The following is a 17,599-nucleotide window of genomic DNA, read 5'->3' as shown; positions in this document are numbered from 1 at the left end:
GTTGCATGTTGGAGTCCGAGGTGGCCTAGAATATCTTGGTGTGTGCATCCTCGATGTTGGCGTGGATGGCCTTGACCTGGGCCAGGGCGACATCAGCGGCACAGACGACAGCTCGAGCGCTCTCTGCGTTTGTAGCCGCCGCCGTCGCAGCAGCAGCTGCAGCCATCTCGGCTGCTGCAGCTGCCCTATCGGCTGCCGCAGACGCCCTCTCGGCGGAAGCGGACGCACTCAATGCGGATGCGGCGGCACTCTCAGCGCAGGCGGCGACGCTCAGGGGCGACGCGGCCACCGTATGGGACTTCACGAAGCGTTTCCACGACATCATCTTTGCAAGAAGGGGGTGCGAGAATGGGGATCGGGATTCGTTGATTCGGGGGTTGCCGACACTAGAGCAGACGAGACGATGAAGCTTAAGGAGGGAGACTTAAGTAGACTCAGATATTTTCATCGCAAACGGTTCCTAGAAAACAACCATGTGTGATGTTGTAGATATTTTTTTATTAGCTGTGAAAGACGAATTTGGAATAAAGTGCCAACGGATGGTGTTTTAAATGAATGAGAAATTTTGTAGTACTAATACAACTGTCATGTCAAATTTTGGAAAATTTCAGGGGTCATTTGACCTTCTAAGACATTTAAGTGATTTTCTAGCCATTTAATGACCGTAATTGAAATTTGAACTACATGTACATGCAACAACTAACCATAAGGGTTTGAAAACTCATATTTTCTGTACTTGTGTGCGATTTAATTCCATGTGCAATAAATTGGAAGGAATTTTCAAACATATTGATCTAACAGCTATGACACAATTAAGCATGGTGTGACATGGCATTTTAATTCCAAAAAATTAAAAAAAATCAGAAACACATGAAACCCTGGTTGATGTAATGTCATGCCACCAAGATGATGTGGTAAAAAATTGGCATGTTTGACCAAAGTTTGGACACACACCCCTCACAAACCGAAGCAACTCACTAGAAGGCTCGTGGTTCCGAGAGGGAACAATGCATGTTTGATGACGAACGGGAGATAGCTTGCTCTTACGGCCTTCAATTATTTTCTACGTCTAACGTGCACTACTACAACTGTAATGTGATTTTTTTTAAATTCTAGGGGTCATTTGACCTTTTAAAGACATTTAAGTGATTTTCTAGCCATTTAATGATTGTAATTCAAATTTGAACTACATCTACATGCAACGCATAACCGAAACGGTTTGAAAAATCATATTTGTGTACTTGTGTGTGAGTTAATTCCATGTGCAGTAAACTAGAAGGAATTTTCAAACATATTTGTATCACGACATGGACACATATGCATGAATACATATGCATGGAGTGGCATGTCATTTTAATTCCAAAATAAAATCAGAAACACATGAAACCTTGGTTGATGTAATGTCATGCCACCAAGATGATGTGGTAAAGAAATTGACATGTTTGACGAAAGTTTGGACACACACCCCTCACAAAACGGAGCAACTCGCTAGAAGGTTCGTGGTTCCGAGAGGGAACAATGCATGTTTGATGAACGGGAGATAACTTCCTCTTACGGCCTTCAAATTTTTTTCTACGTCTAACGTGCACTACTACAACTGTAATGTGAAATATTGAAAAATTCTAGGGGTCATTTGACCTTTTAAAGACATTTAAGTGATTTTCTAGCCATTTCATGACCGTAATTCAAATTTGAACTACATCTACATGCAACGCCTAACCAAAACATTTTGAAAAATCATATATGTGTACTTGTGTGCGAGTTAATTCCATGTGCAGTAAATTAGAAGGAATTTTCAAACATATTGGTCTCACGACATGGACACATGCATACGTATGCATGGAGTGACATGGCATTTTAATTCAAAAATAGAAAAATGATGAGAAACACATGAAACCTTGGTTGATGTAATGTCATGCCACCAAGATGATGTGGTAAAGAAATTGGCTTGTTTGATGAACGTTTGGACACGCACCCCTCACAAACCGGAGCAACCCGCTAGAAGGTTCGTGGTTCCGAGAGGGAACAATGCATGTTTGATGATGAACGGGAGATAGCTTCCTCCTACGGCCTTCATTTTTTTCCTACGTTTAACGTGCACTAATACAACTTTCATGTGAAAATTTGGTAAATTTCAAGGGTCATTTGACCTTTTAAAGACATTTAAGTGATTTTCTAACCATTTAATGACCGTAATTCAAATTTGAACTACATCTACATGCAACGCCTAACCATAACGGTTTGAAAAATCATATTTTGTGTACTTGTGTGCGAGTTAATTCCATGTGTAGTAAATTCGAAGGAATTTTCAAACATATTGCTGTCAAGGCATGGGCACATGCATGGAGTGCATGCCATGGCATTTTAATTCCAAAAAATTAAAAATTGATCAGAAAAATATGAAACCATGCTTGAGTTAATGTCATGCCATCAAGATGATGTGGTAAAGAAATTGGCATGTTTGACGAAGGTTTGGACACACACCCCTCACAAATCGGAGCAACTCGCTAGAAGATTCGTGGTTCCGAGAGGGAACAATGCATGTTTGATGACGGACGGGAGATAGCTTCCTCTTACGGCCTTGAAATTTTTTCAACGTCTAATGTGTGGAAAATTCTAGGGCTTGTTTGACCTTTTAAAGACATTTAAGTGATTTTCTAACCATTTAATGACCGTAATTCAAATTTGAACTACATCTACATGCAACGCCTTACCAAAACGGTTTAAAAAAATCATATCAGTGTACTTGTGTGCAAGTTAATTCCATGTGCGGTAAATTAGAAGGAATTTTCAAATACATTGGTCTCACGACATGGACACATGCATACGTATGCATGGAGTGACATGTCATTTTAATTCAAAAAATAGAAAAATGATTAGAAACACATGAAACCTTGGTTGATGTAATGTCATGCCACCAAGATGATATGATAAAGAAATTGGCATGTTTGACGAACGTTTGGACACACGCCCCTCACAAATCGGAGCAACTCGGTAGAAGGTTCGTGGTTCCAAGAGGGAACAATGCATGTTTGATGACGAACAGGAGATAGCTTCCTCTTATGGCCTTCAAATTTTTTTCTTACGTTTAACGTGCACTAATACAACTGTCATGTGAAAATTTGGTAAATTTCAGGGGTCATTTGACCTTCTAAAGACATTTAAGTGATTTTCTAACCATTTAATGACCGTATTTTAAATTTGAACTACATCTGCATGCAACGCCTAACCAAAACGGTTTGAAAAATCATTTTTTTGTGTACTTGTGTGCGAGTTAATTCCATGTGTAGTAAATTTGAATGAATTTTCAAACATATTGGTGTCAAGGCATGGGCACATGCGTGGAGTGCATTCCATGGCATTTTAATTCCAAAAAATTAAAAAATGATCAGAAAAACATGAAACCTTGCTTGATTTAATGTCATGCCACCAAGATGATGTGGTAAAAAAATTGGCCTGTTTGACGAAATTTTGGACACACACCCCTCACAAACCGGAGCAACTCACTAGAAGGTTCGTGGTTCCGAGATGGAACAATGCATGTTTGCTGACGGACGGGAGATAGCTTCCTCTTACGACATTCAAATTTTTTCCTACGTTTAACGTGCACTAATACAACTGTCATGTGAAAATTTGGAAATTCTCAGGGGTCATTTGACCTTTTAAATACATTAAGTGATTTTCTAACCATTTAATGACCGTAATTCAAATTTGAACTACATCTACATGCAACGCCTAACCTAAACAGTTTGAAAAATCATATTTTTGTGTACTTGTGTGCGAGTTAAAAAATAATCAGACGATGTAAATATCTGGTGTTCAAAAAAGAAAATGTAAAGATCTGGCAAGACAACCGGTCCCCACACGATTGGCAGTCTATCTCGCGGCTCGAGGTTTGGTAGCTGAATGGAGGGGATCATTAATCAGACATGGTTCTGCATTGGAAACCGTGAGCTATTATGTTCACACATGGATTTTGGCTATTATGTTCACACACGGATTTGCTGCGGGAATTGTGTGTAATTCAAACTACAGTACTCGTAAATTCCGGCGACTGGCGTGTGTACTGTCCCCGTCGATCTAGATTCCGCCCGCCAATAAATACTACCTTGCTCACGTCGTCCCGCCTGCATTCTCATCTACATCCTCCCCTCGCTCGCCCTCTCTCTCTCTCAAATCTCTGCCATGGTGCCGCCGGTCTGCCCGCGCGCCGACGAGGAGTCGCCGCCCCCCGAGGACGCTCACTCGATTAGCAGCGACGAGGACCCCTACGCGCCGCCTGACGAGGTTGCGCCGGACCCCAACTTTGGATTGGTTTTGGGGCCAGTACAATCTTTGTCTGTGGAAGTCGCTGCCGCCAGCTGAGAAAGCCAGGAAAGTGGTGTTCAAGAAGGAGATGGCGGAGGAGGAAGCCAGGTACCAGGCGGCTTGTGAAGCCCGTGATGCCGCCTGGAAAAAGGAGGCGGCGGAGCTTTGGGGGCGGGCGCGTCGTCGTGCCGAGGAGGTGTACGAAGATGGGTACTTCGCGAGGAAGGTCATAGGCGCTGGATGCCTCGTCGCTGCGTGGAGGTGGGCCGATAAGCTCCAGTGTGCCACCGACAAGGAGCTCCGATGGGCGCCCAACAAAATGGCAAGATCGGCCGCGCGCGTCCGCCAGCAAGAGGCAGATTGGTACTATGAACAATTAATATATATATATATATTATGAATTCCATTTTCTATCTGTTTTTGTATACTAATTTGAATCTAGCTATTATCATCCACTTATATAGAATGGAAAGCGTATATACACACATTGAAACATAACATATAAGAATGGAAAACAGAGTACACACATTGAAACAGAGCAATAAACAAAGCAATACTATGATTGCTGTGAATACAAATCTATCCACGTCGAAACAATTTTTCAAAATAAAACGCGTCCATGAGACCATGACCAGCAGCCCTTGTCTATGGTAGCTCTTGGCTCTGCCTGAACTCGTGCAGGCGTTCGTCCAAGCGATCGACACGCTCGCGGTACATCTGGAGCGCGATCTCGAGCTCCAAGTTGGCTATTTCATCAGAGATCACTAGCTCAAGGATGTGACGGCCATGTTCCTCTACTGCGCCCAGGTGTCCGAGGCAGTCGAGCCTACGGACCAGCGCGTTGGCATCCAGCGGGCCGCGGACAAGGCGAACGGCGGCACCCATGCGAACGGTGCAGCGGGAGTCCAGTGCAAGTACGGCGTGGCCGACATCTGGTGCAAGTATGACGCCGAGGGCCTCTGCCCACTCCTGGCAAGGAATAGAGGTACTGACGGGACGTGTACCCAGCTACGGCGCCGTGTCGACAGCAGGCAAGCGCCGATGGATCCGCTCTTGCTGTGCGGCGCGCCGCGCCTCTCGCTCTGCGGCGCTCCAACGGTCTCGCCGTGCGGAGAGACGCAGCCTATCGGCGCGGACGCGCCATCGATCATGTTGTGCGACGAGCTGTAGCCTGTCGGGGCTGACATGCCTATCTTGATCCGTGGCGCTCAAGCGCCATGCGCCAAAGGTCTGCTCAACCCTGGCGATGACACGCATCACAACGTCATCCATCGCATTGCCGGGGAGCGCCTCGGCCTCGATGGGCCGTGGCGACTGCTCGTTTTCCTCGTCGACGAGGTTTATGGCAGAGGCGGCGCTTTGGTGGGTTGTCATGCTTGGAAAAGGTGGACGTGCTACAGGCTGCGCTTGTCGCCTCCGTGCGTCACGCCCCCTTATGCGCAATATATCAGGGTGGCGGGAAACAGGTGAGGAAATGGCGGGAAATGGTGGCGTGTTCATAAAACGCCATCAATTAATGGAAATTTAGCATCGAGCTAGCACAAGAAGCAGATGATGATCAGATGAACACAGACCAGACTAGGGATCCCGTCGGTGATGAATTCATCAATCCCAAACGGTTGAATACTAGCAAGTGTGTGCCCATAACACACACAGCCTATTCCATCACAAATAGGTCAGATGGATCAACTGTATGCCACGTATCGCACATTGTCAAAATGTAATGGTGTAGACCTTCTTTAACATGTGTTAAAAAAACAAGGACCTCGAGGTTAAATTTCCCATCACCTAATTTAACATCGACACAACTTCGCATCCAGTCATCCATCCGATGGCTGCTCCAGCCTGAGCATAGTTAACTTTATAATTTTCTTACATGAGCTACTGGTGGAACAGCTAGTCCTTGCTGATAGGAATTTAAGTGCATCTAGTGCCACCCCTAGTTGGTTTTGGAGTATTGATGACAAACCTAGTTGGGGGACTAATGTGTTTGTGAGAATTGCAGGATAACACAGGTAGAAGTCCCTCATTGATTCGGTTTTCCTACCAGAGATGACCCCTAAAAATGTATGAAGACATTGAAGTCAAAGGTGGTATGTGAAGACATTCACATTGAAGACTATGACAAGAGAAGACATCGTGTGAAGACTATGGAGCGCGAAGACTTAGCAGTTTCGTCGTTCTTTGTTTTTTCTTTGTTGAGTCATAGGAACCACCGTACTGTTAAGTGGGGTCCAAGAGAACCAGTCAGAATGACTGAAGTGATGCTTAATCAAAATCCTATGTCTTCGAGTGAAGACTATGAGAGGAAATCTTATTCAGAGTTGGATAAGTCAGCTTTGCTTGTAGCCCAAGTAAAGTTGCCGTGTGTGTTTGAAATCTGACCGTTGGAACACGTGTCAGTTCCTTAGTGACCCAGGGTCATTTCGGACAAATCAGGTCGGGTTGCCTAGTGGCTATAAATAGCCCACCCCCTACAACCATAAACGGTTGGCTGCTCAGAGTTAGTGCACAGCTTTTGTCGTTTCAGAGCAACCCACCTCGAAGCCTTTGAGAGAGAATTCCTTGCGAGGATAAAGCCCTAAACACCCAGAGCCAAAGAGTGTTAGGCATCACTTAAGTCTTCCCGTCTGTGTGATCTGAAGACTTATTACACTTGAGGACTGTGAATCCTCCAGCCGGTTAGGCGTCGCGTTCTGAGCATCCAAGAGTCGTTGTGGATCGCCGGTGAACGAAGTCTGTGAAGGTTTGGAAGTCTACCTTGAAGACTTACCAGAGTAATTGGGCGAGGACTGGGTGTCCTTAGCTCAAGGGGAATAAGGTGAAGATGCGGTCTTCTGAGTTGAATCTCAGCCTCCCTAACCAGACGTACAGTTGTCACAGCAACTGGAACTGGTCCAACAAATCATTGTCTTCAACGAGTCACTGGTTTCATCCTTCCCTTTCCTTTACTTACTGTTGGCACTGGTGAAGTCATTGTATGATTGCATTATCTTTTGTCTTCACTGAGTGACTGCTTGTTCTGATTGGCTTCACACTATCTTCCTACCTGATCTATACTGCCTAGCTGCTATTAGTCACTATGCTTTCACTTCATTGAATACTTGACTATGGCTTGCTTAGTGTAGTCTACCTTCCGCTGCATGGTAATAGGTTTATTTCTATCGTTTGTCTTCGAAACTTCCATGTTTTGAAGACTTCCATAAAAATTGCCTGTTCACCCCCTCTAGTCGATCACTAGCACTTTCAATTGGTATCAGAGCAAGGTACTCCCTTGTTCTGTGTGATTCGGTTTAACCACCTGGAGTTTTAGCTATGTCGACTGCAGGGATAATCAAAGTCTCCGCTGCGTGCCCAGTCTTCGATGGAACTGAATATCCCTACTGGAAGAATAAGATGCGCATGCATCTTGAAGCCATTGATGTCGACCTATGGTATGTCGTCAAGAATGGCGTTCCCAAGGCTGGTGAAGGTGTCACCGCTGCTGATGTCAAGAAGTTTGTTCAACTGGACTCCACTGCCAAGAACATCATCTGTGGTCATCTGACCAAAGGATAGTATGGCCGTGTGAGTGCTTTGGAAACATCTAAGCTAGTCTGGGACTGGCTCTCCAAGGTCAACGAAGACGTCGCAACCCAGAGAGATCAAGGAATCAGTGTCCTTCGCAACGTCTTCAACCGCTTCAAGAGAAATGAGAATGTCCAGCTCACGTTTGATCGACTCACTGACATCACAAATGAGCTTCAAGCCCTCGGCGCCACTGAGATCACCAAGCATGAAGTCGTCAAGACACTCCTGAGATCACTTGACAACTCATTTGACACCCTAGCCCTGATGATTCAAGAATGTCCTGACTTCAAGACACTCGATCCATCTGACATACTTGAGAGGCTCAACACACATGAGTTTCAGCTTTCTAAGAAAAGAGACATCTACGGTCCCAACTATGGGCGAACTCGTGCCTTGAAGGCAAAAGCTGTCTCCTCATCTGAAGAAGAATCTGACAGCAGTTCTGATGATCCTGAAGACATTGGAAAGGAGCTTGCTATGCTTGTGAAGAAGTTCCAAAAATTCACCAAGAAGAAAGGCTTCAGAAAGTCTTCACGATCAATCTCAAGGAATGATGAAGCTTCTGCTCATGACTACAAGAGAACATGCCACAAGTGCAAGAAACCTGGCCACTACATCTCTGAGTGTCCGCAGTGGGACAATGAGAACAAGAAGAAGAAGAGCAAGGAGTATGACTCTGACGACAAGAAGAAGAAGAAATACTCAAAATATTCTCCCAAGTCTTCCTCAAAGTCTTCATCACACAAGAAGAGCTCATCTGGCAAGGCTCATGCGTTTGTTGGCAAGGAAATGGATTCAGAGGAGGAGTCCGCTTCTGAGGAGGCGGAGGTGGAGTCTGAGGAGGAGTCCGATTCTGGCGTTGCGAGTCTGGCTACAACATACGTTGCCAAGTCCATCTTCAACACTGAAGACAATGACTTCATCACCGACACCGATGCAAATGACAAGGACTACTCCGCTCCTACCTACTGCTTCATGGCACGCGGTGCCAAGGTAAACACACGCACTACTCACTATCAAACATCCAGTGAAGATGACTCTGATTGTGGTTCCAAACCCAGCTGCAAAACACTTGCTAAAATTGCAACTGAACAACAGAAAGCTATGGAACATATTCAGAAATTGTTAGACAAAAGCGATTACCTGTTAGACGTTGAAATGACTCGATCTCAGTCCTTAATTGAAGACATAAAAAATTCTTCATGTTAAGTATGAGGAACTTGAAAGTCGTCATGAAACGCTCTCAACAACTCATGAAAAGCTTTCCTATGATTATCTTCAAAGGAAGCAAGATATTGAGAAATTGAGAGCGGCTCATGAAGATCTTCAAAAGGAAAACGAGTCACTTCGCGCCGAACAGATCAATTCCGCTCAGGAAGGATTTGAACCACCATGTCTTAAATGCATTGAGCATGACAATGCTACTTCTGTTGCTGGGTGTTCTACTGCTGCTACTATTGCAATATCTTCAACTGTTGATGTGGTAACTAACCCCTCTGCTGAGGATACCACTGCTATTGCTGATGAGAATGCTAGGTTGAAGACATTGCTTGAAACAGGGATGTACAAAAGTCTCAAAGGGCATCCGACACTATGCGATGTTCTTAAAAGGCAGATCCTGAATTGAAACCCTAGGAAAGAGGGTCTTGGGTTCGAAAGGAAAATGAATGTTGATGGCTCTTACTGGAAACCTGAGCAGTACCCCAAAACCACGTGGGTTGCTGCAAAGGAACCCTCAGTGGATCCATCCACCCTGTCAGGCTTCAATTGTGCTAATCCCATTGTTGTTGATGAATCCTTTGATGCAAACTATAAACTGTTTAAGAATCAGAATGGTGAAGTGTTTGCCAGGTATATTGGTACTAACTGCAGGAATGGGCCACCTATGAAGAAAGTCTGGGTGCCGAAAAGGTTGTTGGAGAATCTTCCTGTGAATGTTGTCATGACACCACAAGTGAAGAAGACAAACCCCAGACCACAGGTTTCATATGGTCCAAAGGCTTCATACAGACAAATGACTCACCTGAGTCGCACTAATGCAAATGTTTTGTAGGGAAGCCATACTCAGGCCTATGAATATGAGCGTGTTTCATCAAACCGCCATGTTCATAAGACCAAGAACTATTCTGCTTATTCTTATGAGTACTATTGTTCACCTGCAAGACTTTTTGCTAGGCTCCAAAGCCAAAGTTCTCAGATGATGCACTTAGACTCATTGCTTCGAAGCCACCCTTGAAGATGTGGGTGGCTAAGAAATCTTAACTCTCTTTTGCAAGGAAAGGTCTCCAGCCGAAAACCAAAACCGTCTGAAGCTATTGCTGGGGACCTTAAACATCTTGTAGGACGCAAGATCAAATGCCCAAATGGTCTTATTATGTATTTTGTTTCTGAGTCGCTTGCGACTTGCCCTATCAGTCCTAACCTCGACCTAAGCTTTCATAATCCACTTGCTCGTCAAATGTTTATGCTTCACAATTCTCTTCGTCCTATCCCCCTAACTGCACTGTAGGGTACGACACCAGCTGCTTCAGAATGGATTGTTGATAGTGGGTGTACTAATCACATGACTAGCAAGAGAAGTCTTCTCATGGACTCAACCTTACGTACATCTGACAAAAGTCACATCACATTTGCTGACACTGGTAAAAGCAAGGTATTGGGTCTAGGTAGAGTTGCAATCTCAAGGGATCAACACATGGATAAAGTCATGCTTGTTGAATCCCTTGGTTTCAACTTAATGTCTGTCTCAATGCTTTGTGATTTGAACATGATTGTGATGTTTGGAAAATATCGTTGCCTTGTTCTAATGGAATCTGACAAGTCTCTAGTCTTTGAAGGGTATCGGAAAGATGATTTGTACGTGGTAGATTTCTCAGCAGGACCACAACTTGCCATATGTCTTCTAGCAAAAGCTTCTGAATGCTAGCTTTGGCATCGGAGGCTAGGGCATGCTGGCATGAGGAACCTGCACACCCTTGCAAAGAAGAAGCATGTCATAGGCATCAAGGGCATCAAGTTCAAGAAGGATCACTTATGCGGTGCCTGTGAAGCAGGAAAGATGACGAGGGCCAAGCATCCCTCGAAGACAATCATGACAACGACTCAACCCTTCGAACTGCTCCACATGGACCTATTCGGTCCCACTCATTACTCAACTCTTACTACTACTGCTTGTCTCTATGGCTTTGTCATTGTTGATGATTATTCAAGATATACTTGGGTGCATATAATCCTCTACAAGACTAAAGTGCAGGATGTCTTCAGACGCTTCGCCAATCGAGCCATGAGCAACTATGGCGTCAAGATCAAGCACATCAGAAGTGACAATGGCACTGAATTCAAGAACACTGGCCTAGATACTTATCTTGATACTTTGGGCATCACACATGAATTCTCAGCTCCATACACGCCGCAGCAGAATGGCGTCGTGGAACGCAAGAACAGAACACTTATTGAGATGGCCCGGACGATGCTTGATGAATACAAGACTCCAAGAAAGTTCTGGCCTGAAGCCATTGATACTGCATGCCATATCATCAACCGTGTTTATCTTCACAAGCTTCTGAACAAGACATCCTATGAGCTCCTTACTGGCAAGAAGCCAAATGTCAGTTACTTCAGAGTATTTGGTGCCAGGTGCTGGATCAAGGATCCACATCACACTTCAAAATTTGCACCGAAAGCACATGAAGGTTTTATGCTTGGATATGGAAAGGATTCACACTCCTATAGAGTCTTCAACCTCTTTCACTATAAAGTGGTTGAAACTGTGGATGTGCGGTTCGATGAGACTAACAGCTCGCAAAGAGAGCACCTGCCAAATGTGCTAGATGAAGTTCCATCCAGTGAATCAATCAAACTTATGGGAACTGGAGAAATCATACCATCTGAAGCTCAGCCTGAAGAGGAACTTATCATCTCCGCACCTGATCAACCTGAAGACAATGCTCAGCCTGAAGACAATCCTTCTAACGATGACAATGATCAGCAAGAGCAAAATCTTCGTCCTGTTCATCCTCGTGTTGCAAATGAAGTACACATTGAGAGAATAATTGATAGCATCAATGCACCGGGTCCACTCACTCGTTCAAGGTCAACACAGCTAGCAAATTTCTGTGGGCACTTCGCATTCGTATCAATATCTAAACCCAAGAAAGTTGATGAAGCCTTCATGGAACCTGAATGGATTCAAGCTATGCAACAAGAGCTCCAGCAGTTTGAGCTGAATAATGTATGGGAACTGGTTAAGCGTCCTGATCCTCGTAAGCACAATATAATAGGCACTAAATGGATATATCGCAACAAGCAAGATGAGCATGGTCAAGTTGTCAGAAACAAAGCTCGTCTCATTGCTCAAGGATACACTCAAGTTGAAGGGATTGACTTCGATGAAACATTTGCTCCTATGGCTAGGCTTGAAGCCATACGCATACTGCTGTCCTATGCAAATCATCATAACATTCTTCTGTATCAAATGGATGTGAAGAGCGCTTTTCTCAATGGCAAGATTGAAGAAGAAGTGTATGTTGCACAACCGCCTGGCTTTGAAGATCCAAAACATCCTGACATGGTGTACAAGCTCAACAAGGCACTGTATGGCCTCAAACAAGCCCCTCGGGCTTGGTATGACACGCTTAAAGACTTCCTGAAGAGCAAAGGCTTCAAACCTGGTTCCCTCGATCCCACTCTCTTCACGAAGACATATGATGGTGAACTGTTTGTCTGCCAAATATATGTGGATGACATTATCTTTGGCTCCACCAATCAGAAATACAGTGAAGAGTTTGGATATATGATGCAAGAGCAATATCAGATGTCCATGATGGGTGAGCTGAAGTTCTTCCTTGGTCTTCAAATACGTCAGCAACGCAACGACATCTTTATATCTCAAGAGAAATACCTCAAAGATTGCCTGAAGAAATTTGGAATGCAAGACTGCAAAGGCTACACGACGCCAATGCCAGCCAAACATCATCTGGGTCCCGACGACAATGGTAAAGAGTTCGATCAAAAGGTATACCGCTCCATGATTGGTTCCTTGCTTTATTTATGTGCATCTAGGCCAGATATCATGCTTAGTGTTTGCATGTGTGCCCGGTTCCAAGCGGCACCAAAGGAATCGCATCACTTAGCTGTGAAGCGATTCTCAGATATTTGGCTCACACCCCAACACTAGGATTATGGTATCCAAAGGGCTCAGAGTTTGATCTAGTTGGATTCTCGGATGCTGATTATGCTGGTGACAAGGTGGATCGCAAGCCTACATCAGGCACATGTCATTTTCTGGGACGATCACTTGTATGTTGGTCTTCAAAGAAGCAGAACTGTGTATCTCTCTCCACTGCTGAATCTGAATACATTGCTGCTGGATCTTGCTTCGCTCAGCTTCTATGGATGAAGCAAACACTCAAAGACTATGGCATCCATCTGAAGCAAGTGCCACTCTACTGTGACAACGAAAGCGCCATCAAGATTGCCAACAACCCAGTTCAGCACTCGAAGACAAAGCACATTGAAATTCATCATCACTTTCTCAGAGATCATGTTATGAAGGAAGATATTGATATCATAGACGTCAACACTGAAGAGCAATTGGCAGATGTCTTCACCAAGCCCTTGGATGAGAAGAGGTTTTGCAAGTTACGGTGTGAGCTGAATATCTTGGAATCCTCAAATGTCCTGTGATCAGGCACACATCCTAACACTTAAGCATGTTGATGACATAGATGTGCAACACACGAAGTAAAGTATATCTTCAATCAATGAATACTTACATTCTGAGTGTGAATATATTAGTGTGGAATTTGACTTCGGAGTGCCATGACAATTGTGCGCCGTGTCTGGGTCAAATACTTCCTATATGGTGGGTAACGCCACCACCAAAATTCTTTCCTTTAAAGTGTCTATCTCATGGTGTTACATTTGCAAAGTCTTCGCATTTTGTTTGTCTTCAATGATTAAAAAGTTCCCCTGTTTATCTTCAACGTACTGATTTTGTCTCTGTCCTCTACAGCATTCACTTATAGCTATGGCTTCTTGCTGAATTTTTTGAACTAAGTGAATGTGATCGGACCCTAACCCCTCTATGCTTCTTTCCTAAGTCTATCTATCCAAATCATATGCATTCTATTGACACTGTCAAAATGTCTTCTCTGCATCCTTGTCAGTGGAAGACACAGAGACAAACATTAATCCGTTTTCAATGCCAAATACTTTCCACCTAAAACCCGGAGAAGTGGGAACGACCACCCGACAATCCAGGCGTGCGTGGGGACGTGTAACAACCTCCGATGTGTTGCATGATAGCCACGTGTCCTTCAGATGTGAATCACCAGGGGCACCTGTGTAATAACACTGTGCCGTCCCTATCCCTATAAATACATGCCTCACCACAGTCATTATCTCTTCTTCCACTCTCGCACAAACACTAGCGCCACCGCTAGCCCTCGACGACGCCGGCGACGAAGCGCCTAGCTGCCGCAACCTCACCGACGCCATCTTCACACCGGCCGCGGACATCGTCTTCTCCGCCGTCGTCGTAGGTGTCCTCCGTCGCCAAGTTAGGGCATGGACGATCGAACTGCTCGGCCTCCTCGGCCACTCCGTCTAGTAGTTCTTCGTGTGGTAAATAAAACCTCCTTTTTATGGCCCCTTTGATCCTATAGATTCATCACTTTCTACCACAAGCAGTTTCTGTTCACACAAGTTGGATCTATTTCATACTGCATCTCATAATATGCCTAGTATGTTCACTTATGCTTCACAAAGTAGTTAGATTCCCCACTTGTACTTATTCATGGATTCATACAAATTTGGAACCAACTCTCTATCTATGAGTGAATGTCTTCGCACTATGAGGTCAATGTCTTCTAAACTGATTTATCTTCAAAATCTTCTGAGAATGCATATGACCTCTTCCCCTTCCCTCGCACCTTAATGCTGTCACAGGTACATGTCCGTGGGAGAATCCCTTGGTTCTCATAGTCTGCATTCATTTGCAGAATTCTTGCAGCATCATATAAATTCTCCGGAAGCCAATTCTTGTTTGACCAGTAGACGGAAGACTTTGACAGTTTTGAAGCCTTTTAGTTTAAACTTCATGTCATCAGAAAAATCTGCAAGGAAGGGAGGCAGACAGCACCGTGGAAACACTGCTAAGGACCTGCCACCAGATCTCTATGAGCTATACAAGTCAGATCTAGAAGAGACCTATGGAGAACGCAAGAACCGAATCCTTAATGGATTCGAAGACATTGGGCAGAGGAATGGTTCAAGTACAGATTCGTCACCGACAAATATGCTGAGAAGAGTGCCATCAAGGGCCCCTGGGGAGATATCATATACAAAGGTCTTCAGCCCAAATCACAGTCCGAAGCTATTGCTCAAGGCTTTTACCCCTGCATGCTTCGTGGACCTCAGCCTGCTAATACCGACCCATCCTCTCTGTTATGGTGTCGCGAAGACAATCTCTTCAAGCGCAACTATCAGTTTGCACAGAACTCTACCAAGGAAAACAAGAAGTCATTGGGATTAGACTTCAACCCAGGCCCCTCTGCGCCATGTGCTGATGGCACACAAGAAGCTGAACCCAATCTGGTTGGGCCCTTCTACAACCTAGAAGGTCTCATCACTCATATTATGGTTCAAGGGGCAGTCGTGGATCAACCTGCAGACGATGCTGAATCTGATGAAGCACCTGCACCACCGAAGCTAAAGAAGCTGAAGAAGCCTAAAGCTTCAAAGCCTGCCCCAGCACCAAAGGTCTCACGGGCGAAGCCTCTGGCCACTGCACCTCCTGAACACAGTGTGCAGTCTGAAGATTTGTCATGCATCTCGAAGCCCTCCAAAGTGAAGATGCCCTTGCAACCCACTAGCCAAGCACTGACCGCTGCTGCCATTCTGCGCAATGACACCATTGATCTGTACAGCGACGATGATCTTGGCGATGATGCTCTTGAGCAGTTGATCAAGAGCAAGCAAGAGGCAGAAATCTTCAATGACCTCCCTCTCTTTGATGTTGAAATCATCAACACCTTCATTGATGAGTGGTTTGACAGCCCAAATGTCAGCTTTGATGATCTTCAGCTTCCGATTAGCCTGAGCTTCGCCTTCCACGGAGTCATTGCTGCTGAGCTGGCTCTAGCTCAGAAGATTGTTGAACTGAAGCATAAGATTGATTATGAAAAAGCTCAGTTCAAGAAGCACATGGCCAAGCTCAATGTTGAAGACATTCAGAACTTTCAGACCATGATGCATGAGCTTAAGGAAGCATTCCGAACCAAACGCGAAGAAGCCAAAGGTTCTCGTGAGCGCATGAAGGATCTTGCTGCTAAATGTGTCCAAGGATACAATGAGGCTGAAAAGCGCAAGGCCTTGGGGCGACCAGGAATCAACCCCAGAATGGCGGACAAGAAGAAGAAGAAGCCAGTTGTGGCAGAACCCGAAGCACCAAGGCAGGAAGTACATCCAATTGTCTTCCCAGCCAGTATGACAAGCTCGAAGCCTAAGGTCCCCATAGTGGCTTCAGAACTGAAGAAAACAAGGGCTGCTGAAGCTGAAGCCAGAAAGCGCAAAACCAAGGGCACTACTGATGATGCTCCTCCAACCAAGAAACGCAAAACCAAGAAGAGAGATCGGGCTGCTCCCACAGAGCCCCTTAATGTCGAGCCAATCTCAGTGGATCTTCCTGCATCTAAACATCGCGAGCGCCAGTTGATAGTTCATGAGCCTGCTTCCACAGAGGCTCCTGAAGCTGAAGAAAATCCTGAAGTTAATCCAGCTATTGACCCCACCGCAGGTGAAGACATTGGTCCTCGTGACAATGTTGAAGATGATGAAGTCCTTCCTCAGATCGAGCACCAATTGGTATCATCGCCTGTGCTCACGCACAACGAACTCATCAGCATTGGTCATCCTCTGACGCCAACTACTCAGGATGCATCGTGGGCTGATCACCCATAGAGACAAGACACTCCAAGCTCTCCCCAACCGCAAGCTACCCCACTAGTGCAAGATGATGATGACTTCGAGGCCCAGCACACTCCATCTCCACAAGCGCCGCCTGCATTACACAGGCTTCGCAAAGGACCAAGGCCCCAAGTCACTCCCACCATGCATGTGTCTGAGTCCGAAGCCAAAATGGCTGAAGAAATTCCGGCTGCATCAGCCGATGAAGAAGCCCCAAGAGTTGAAAGAGTTGCTACACCCCTGTCCCACCAAGATGTTGTTCTCGAGGAGAACGTGTCTGACCCTCCAGCTTCTGAAGTGGAGGTTAACAACCCTGAGGCGGCCACCAACAACACCGCTGACGCCAATGACGTCGTCATGGCTGAAGCCAATGCGGCGCCTGAAGCCAATGAGGCGCCTGCAGCTACTATGGTGCCAGAAGTCAATGCAGCACCAGAAGTCAATGCTGAAGCACCTGAGGTCCAAGCACCTGAAGCAACTGTGGCCCCTGAAGCCCATGAAGACAATGCCAATGCTCCTGTTCCCCCTCCAAGACCTCATACAATTGAGCTTGCATTTAATCGTGGTCAGCCTGTTATGGTCCGATGGCCCATTCTGACTCCTCCGCCTGCTGCGGGTCCACAATTTGAGTATCACGTCGAGCACAAACCTCAAGTCCAAAAGCCCAAGCTAAGACTTCCACGATTCCTAGGCACTGCCACTTCACCTGGGGTCTTCAATGTGAATGGCTTCGTGGCACTGTCTAGCTGTTATT

Source organism: Triticum urartu, chromosome 4A (genome assembly GCF_056163025.1).
Source record: "Triticum urartu cultivar PI428250 chromosome 4A, HENAU_Tu73, whole genome shotgun sequence".
NCBI lineage: Eukaryota > Viridiplantae > Streptophyta > Magnoliopsida > Poales > Poaceae > Triticum > Triticum urartu.
The sequence above is the reverse complement of the archived record's forward strand: the minus strand, read 5'-3'. Positions refer to the sequence as shown.